The sequence below is a fragment of the Natator depressus genome, chromosome 22 (assembly GCF_965152275.1).
Source record: "Natator depressus isolate rNatDep1 chromosome 22, rNatDep2.hap1, whole genome shotgun sequence".
NCBI classification, from domain to species: Eukaryota; Metazoa; Chordata; order Testudines; family Cheloniidae; genus Natator; species Natator depressus.
The window spans coordinates 362,455-369,617 of NC_134255.1; the positions used below are offsets into that span (position 1 = coordinate 362,455).

At 49.5% G+C, this 7,163-nt stretch overlaps 3 non-coding genes across 3 annotated transcripts; all 3 read left to right on the forward strand.

Moving 5' to 3' along the window:
• Positions 1-4,333: 4,333 nt before the first annotated feature.
• Positions 4,334-4,407, forward strand: TRNAT-AGU (transfer RNA threonine (anticodon AGU)). The gene has a single exon. It is a non-coding gene; the product is annotated as a tRNA-Thr (tRNA).
• Positions 4,408-5,792: 1,385 nt separating this feature from the next.
• On the forward strand, positions 5,793-5,865 carry TRNAK-CUU (transfer RNA lysine (anticodon CUU)). Its single transcript has one exon. It is a non-coding gene; the product is annotated as a tRNA-Lys (tRNA).
• A 662-nt stretch (positions 5,866-6,527) lies between these two features.
• On the forward strand, positions 6,528-6,600 carry TRNAK-UUU (transfer RNA lysine (anticodon UUU)). Its single transcript has one exon. It is a non-coding gene; the product is annotated as a tRNA-Lys (tRNA).
• The last annotated feature ends 563 nt before the right edge of the window (positions 6,601-7,163 follow it).

The window sequence follows — 7,163 nt, forward strand, 5'->3', positions numbered from 1 at the left end:
TAAACTTGTAGGCATCAGCTGAAGCAGCAAGAACCCCAACCACCAGGTCAAACCACAGGAATTGGTAGCCAATTCAAGATCCCCAACAAACTGCAGCCATCCCAACCAAAGACCTGGACCAAGTGGGCTGTGAGTCACCCAGCAGGAGGGAAACAACTGACTCTTGTACAACTGGAGACAGAGAAGGTGAGCACTGTGAGCTCCAGGGCTTTAGCCCAAGCCAGTATGAGGTCCTACCGAGATTTGAACTCAGATTGTAGGATTCAGAGTCCTGAGTGCTGACCATTACACCATGGGACCAGTTTATACTGCCTTCGCTGGACATCGGTGACCCTCATGGAACTGACTTGTGTAAGGGGGCTGTTGGCCCCGTACTAAATCTTAGTGAGGTTTTTTTGGTTGGCTAGTTCCCAGTCCCAATAGAAGGGGGAAGGGTCAATGGGAAAGCAGGACTCTGAGACTGACAGTCACCAGGGGCAAAGTTAGCGGGACTGATGGGCCAGACAGTCTAATGATGGAGTCATCAGGCAGAGGGTCCCATCCTCCATGTGAGCTGGAACTACCTGGGTCAGAGTGGGGCTGAGCTAGGGCAGGAGCAGGAGCCCAAGAAGAGCTGGGGAGCAGAGCTGCACAGGTGTAGTGCCAGAAACTGCTACCTATAGGAATTTGCTACCTGTAGCAGTTACTGATTCCTGACATTGTTCTTATTTCCTGACTTGTCCTAATTTGCTAAAATTTGAAAGTGGCATGGGATGGAAGCATAAAGCCTTCAGCCTCCAAACGACCCTGCCTGGTGTGCGTCTGTATATATTACTTCTTCATACAGGTTTCAGAGTAGCAGCCAGGTTAGTCTGTATTCGCAAAAAGAAAAGGAGTACTTGTGGCACCTTAGAGACTAACCAATTTATTTGAGCATAAGCTTTCATGCGCTACAGCTCACTTCATCAGATGCATTCAGTGGAAAATACAGTGGGGAGATTTATATACATAGAGAACATGAAACAATGGGTGTTACCATACACACTGTAATGAGAGTGATCACTTAAGGTGAGCTATTACCAGCAGGGGGGGCAGGGAACCTTTTGTAGTGATAATCAAGGTGGGCCATTTCCAGCAGTTGACAAGAATGTCTGAGGAACAGTGCGGGGATGGAGGGGGGGAATAAACATGGGGAAATAGTTTTACTTTGTGTAATGACCCATCCACTCCCAGTCTCTATTCAAGCCTAAATTAATTGAATCCAGTTTGCAAATTAATTCCAATTCAGCAGTCTCTCCTTGGAGTCTGTTTTTGAAGTTTTTTTGTTGAAGAATTGCAACTTTTAGGTCTGTAATCAAGTGACCAAAGAGATTGAAGTGTTCTCCAACTGGTTATTGAATGTTATAATTCTTGATGTCTGATTTGTGTCCATTTATTCTTTTACATCGAGACTGTCCGGTTTGACCAATGTACATGGCAGAGGGGCATTGCTGGCACATGATGGCATATATCACATTGGTAGATGTGCAGGTGAAAGAGCCTCTGATAGTGTGGCTGATGTGATTAGGTCCTATGATGGTGTCCCCTGAATAGATATGTGGGCACAGTTGGCAACGGGCTTTGTTGCAAGGATAGGTTCCTGGGTTAGTGGTTCTGTTGTGTGGTGTGTGGTTGCTGGTGAGTATTTGCTTCAGGTTGGGGGGCTGTCTGTAAGCAAGGACTGGCCTGTCTCCCAAGATCTGTGAGAGTGATAAATTTGTTAGTGTCTAAGGTGCCACAAGTCCTCCTTTTCTTTTTGCGAATACAGACTAACACGGCTGCTACTCTGACACCTGTCATTATGCAAGGCACTGCATTTAGCCGTATAGAGTGGAAATCTATCAACTGCATGAAAAAACTTGTACAGATACAGACAGACATCATCTTCCTTTCCAAATGCAAACAGATGGACATCGTACCAAAAGGACTGAAAGTAAAAAATCCATTACAATCTACATACCACACAGACCATGCTGACAGCTTGTGCCACACGCTCTCAAAGAAACTGCGGAACCACCTGATCAACATCCTCTACAGCAAACTGGGAAAGATAAAGCATGAGCTCTGAAAACTGGATACTCTCATAAAAAACCAACCTTCCACACAAACTTCCTCGTGGCTGGACTTTACTAAAACTAGACAAGCCATTTACAACGCACACTTTACTTCTCTACAAAAGAAAAAGGACACTAAACTTTCTAAACTACTACATGCCACAAGGGGCCACAGCAATGGTTCTCTTAACCCACCCAGCAATATTGTTAACCTATCCAACTATACTCTTAACCCAGCAGAAGAATCTGTCCTATCTCGGGGCCTCTCCTTCTGCCCCTTCACCCCCACGAACAGGATACAGTTCTGTGGTGACCTAGAATCCTATTTTCGACGTCTCTGACTCAAGGAATATTTCCAACACACCTCTGAACAACATATTAACCCACAGAGACCTTCCTACCAACACTACAAAAAGAAGGATTCTAGGTGGACTCCTCCTGAAGGTCGAAACAGCAGACTGGACTTCTACATAGAGTGCTTCCGCTGACGTGCACGGGCTGAAATTGTGGAAAAGCAGCATCACTTGCCCCATAGCCTCAGCCGTGCAGAACACAATGCCATCCACAGCCTCAGAAACAACATTGACATCATAATCAAAAAGGCTGACAAAGGAGGTGCTGTCGTCATCATGAATAGGTCGGAATATGAACAAGAGGCTGCTAGGCAGCTCTCCAACACCACTTTCTACAATCCATTACCCTCTGATCCCACTGAGGGTTACCAAAAGAAACAACACCATTTGCTCAAGAAACTCCCTGAAAAAGCACAAGAACAAATCCGCACAGACACACCCCTGGAATCCAAAGCCTTCTCTCCAACACCACCTGCATAGCCATTTGTTGTCTTCCACGATTCGACGGTCTCTACCTAGGCCTTTTCTTTCCATGGGGAGGATGGATGAAAACACCACTTGTGCCTCAAACTCCTTTATCCTTCTTCCCAGAGCCACATAGTCTGCAGTGATCCACTCAAGGTCATTCTTGGCAGCATCATTGGTGCCCACGTGGAGAAGCAGGAAGGGGTAGCGATCTGAGGGCTTGATGAGTCTCAGCAGTCTCTCTGTCACATCATGAATCCTAGCTCTTGGCAAGCAGCAGACTTCTCGGTTTTCCAGGTCGGGGCGGCAGATAGATGACTCAGTCCCCCTGAGGAGAGAGTCCCCGACCACCACTACCTGCCTCCTTCTCTTGGGAGTGGTGGTCGTGGAACCCCCAACCCTAGGACAGCGCATCTCATGCCTTCCAATCAGAGGAGTCTCCTTCTGCTCCCTTCCCTCAGATGTATCATCTAGTCCATTCTCAGCATTAGTACCTGTGGAGAGAACATGAAAACAGTTACTTACCTGTATCTGAGTTGCTGGTACATGGACGCTCCCTTTCTTCTTCTGGAGGTCACATGCTGCCAAATTTCTTCACCGTCCTCCTTTCCCCGCAGTGCAGCCTGCTCTGAATCTTCAGAACGTTGTGTCCGTAGAAGCACATATAATCCAACAGGATAGTGATGTTCAATGGACCAAGACTTTTTAAACCATACCTAACAAGGCATGCTTTGTTCAAAGCATATCATAATCATAGCACAGCTGTGAATATGGGGGTCCAGGGTGCTACTTTGAGGTCCAGAGCATCACATTCTGCCAAAGCCTTTTTCCGCTAGCAGGGGCCTCTCTGTGCCCAGAGCTCCTAATAGCTGCATGTCTGGAGGCAGTGGAGAACTCTGGTTTGGCATCTCTTTCTCAGTGTGCATCGGCAGTGGCTCTTGAAAGGCCACCAGAGAGTGACCTTTCAGAAGAGCTCGCTGAAGAGCCTTTCTAGGAACCAGGAACTCCTGGCTTGACCTGCCAGACTTTTCTTGCTGAGACGACTGTATCTGTCAGGCTCCCTTTTTGGTATCTCTTTCTTCTAACCAGAAAAGACCTTCCTGGGCAATCCTTTAAATGCTTGTTCAAGACAGAGAGAGGCTTCCTCTTGGCTAAGTCTTGGAATGCGGCAAATGACAAGTCTGGAGCTGATGAAAAGGTTACTGTCACTCAGAGTCAAGCCGAGGTTGCTGCGACCACAATGCAGTGTACTCACCACTATACAAACACAGCTGCTAGCAGGAAAAGAGTGCCTTAGAAACCCTCTCTCCCCTCAGATGTGGCTTTCTGTGTGCAGAGAGCCAGGCAGCTTGACGTCGGCAGGCCTTGCAGAAAACTATTTGGAATTTGGATGCGTTGTCTTGGAGCATCAAGTGGAGCAGTTACCTATTACTTCCAGTGGCAGGCACCATGGCTAAGCTGGCTAAGGCGCCTGTCTAGTAAACAGGAGATTCTGGGTTCAACTCCCAGTGGTGCCTTACTGCATATCTTTTGACTCCTCTGCTCAGAGTTTGTAATGTCTTTCTAGGAAACAGAAGAGACCTGTGTCAGCAATCCAAGAAATTGCTTGTTAAGGAAAAGGCTTCTTTTCAGAGGAAAGTTGGAAAGAATCAAATCACCAGCCTGGAGCTGATGAAAAAGCAAATGCGTTAGCAAGGAGGTTGCCTCGGCTGTAATTCCTGTGACAGGAGAGCCTGTGTCTTTTGTCTTTTTTGTTAATTAAAATATTGGATCCAGCAGAAAACCCCGTTATACAAAGCAAAATGAAATCACCGACGCAAAGCCATTGGAAATACCAAAAAAGGAATAATGCAGTCGCGAGTAATACAGGGTTTCCGGGCCAGTCCTGTGCACTGAGCACCCACTAAGGGCACTGGGTGCTTAGCAGAAACCCGGAGGAACTGATACCGGGCCTGAACATGAAACTCAACTGCTCCCAGTTGCTGCTGGAAAGCCCCGTCCTGCCTAGAGAGAAAGACCGGCAGGAGGGAATCAAGGCTCGTCCTGGTCCCAGAGCCCAGTCCACACCCGCCTCCACTCTGCTAGTCACTCACTTTTTTTTCCACCCACAGCCATCCGGTTAACAGCCACATAAACCCGGTTAGCCACTGCTACAGGGAACTGCCTTCATCGCTGAATATGCTCCTGACAGCAGCTCTGCCAAAGGCAGTACATTGCTATGGCATCGATCAGGCGCAGTGTGTCCCATGACACCCGCCCACTATATGGCGGCCCCTGCTGAGTGTGCCCTTGCTGCAGCTGGTTCTGCTGGCGCCCTGTGGCTTGCCCTCCTTGATCCAGGAACAAGCCTCGGGCGACCTGTAAATAATCCTGTCCAACCAGGTCTGGCATCCACCATCATGTAGCCAGAAGTCCCCACACCTCCCGGGTAAAAAAACAAGCCACCAGAAAGTGGTCCATAGTTTCAAGTGGTGCCAGAAACTGACACAGCGCCCGGGGGCAACCTTTGCGCTGCACATGCCGGCCGTGCATGTTGGCATGGACGGACAGTTTCCCATGAATGATGAGCCACCACAGGTCTCGGTACTTAACAGGCACCCGGGCCATGTGCAGATACTTTAAGGCTCCCATCAGTAAGTTCCCAGCGAGATGTGAGACTTAATTCTATGGAGCCACGTGCAGGACTTGGGCAGGGAGGCTTAGGCCTGGGGGACTGGGATGCAGCGGATGGGCTGGCTGTCTAGGTGCAGAGATTTAGTCGCACTGAGGCACAGGAGGGAGGAGGAGGAGGAATCCTGCTGAAAGGCAGTGGCTGCGGAGAAAAAGAGGAGGGGTTCCTGGGACTTTTTTTTGCCTCTTTTTTGCCTGCTGGCTTACTTCTTGTGGTGAAAGGGATCGACAAGCCTGGATAGCTCAGGTGGTAGAGCATCAGGCTCTTAATCTGAGGGTCCAGGATTCAAGCCCCTGTCCAGGCACTCAGCTTTTAAGTTGCCTTGTGTGCCAGGAGCCAAATGGTTCCTTGTGGTGTCCAGAGCCAGACAGGGATTCCCAGAAGCTGTGGCCATTTCCTGGAAAGGCCCCTTTCTCCTGCTGAGTCCTTAAGAAGCAGGATAGAAGCCCACGTCTACAGGAGCAGGCCCAGAAAGCACCAGTCTCTGGTTTGCTGTGGGGCCAGGTGTTGAGAAAGCCAAGGGGAGGGGGAGAGGAGAAGAGAGAGGGAGGGATGTGAGCTGGATTTACTCTGAGTCCTGCAGCTGGGCTGCAGCCAGGCCTAGGAGGCAGCCCTCTTGGTTGACCTGCTGGCCCAAAGTCACTTTGGCGGTGTTGGTCTTTACCCAGGAATGCTGAAGGGTGGGCCTGAGGGAGGGAGACTCAATCCTCCTCCCTATTGGTCAGGGCTGGAGAGGAGGCTGTAAGAGTGGCCAGGTTGATGAGCTGGGCCTTCTAGAGTTTGGGGAGGGTGGAGTTGACTTGGGCATCGTGCTGGCAAAATGCTTCAGTGTGCTGGAGGGAGGATGAGACCAGGGCTAGGGCTGGGAAGAGATATAGAGAGAGCAGCAGGTTTCCTCTGTTGTTTCTTGCTCTCTTTTTCTTGACTAGTTTCTCCTCTGTATGTACTTGCCCTTTTTCTTCATAAGCTTGGCGAGCTCAGTTGGTAGAGCCTCAGACTTTTAATCTGAGGGTCCAGGGTTCAAGTCCCTGGTCAGGTGTTGAACTATTCCCCAAGATCATAAAAGTCTCTCTCTTTGGTGTCCTTCTTGGTGTCTTTCTCTCTTCAGAATTTTCCTTTCCTAGGAAGGGCCTTTTGTGTGTGAGATTGAAGGGGAAACTTCCTGACATCCCCTCTGTCCTCGCAGGCTGGAGGAATAAAGGCCTCTGGGCATATAGCAGGTTCCTCCTAGATGGTTGGTTGCATCTCACGTGGTGGAGGTGGAAGCTCTGTCTCCTTGCCTTTGTTTCGGCCTTCACATGGCTGTGCTGATCTGGCTGGCCTGTCTGAGACAGGGTGCGGGGAATGTTTGGAGCTTTTGCCTCGTATTGAGGGCTCCCTCCTACAGCAGAGTGATGTGGGCTCCGTGGAGAGCCTGAAAGAATTGCCCCGTCAGCGTTAGGTGCTCACCCAGCACTTGGCTTCCCTTCAAGGGAGCGGTGAGGAGGGTGGGGCTCAGCCCCCCCAGTTGGAGAGGGGTTCAGACAAAGATTTCCATACACCCCCCCCTTAATTTCCTCAAACCCCTTCCCCCCCTAGGTTTGTGAACTAGTTATATGCAAT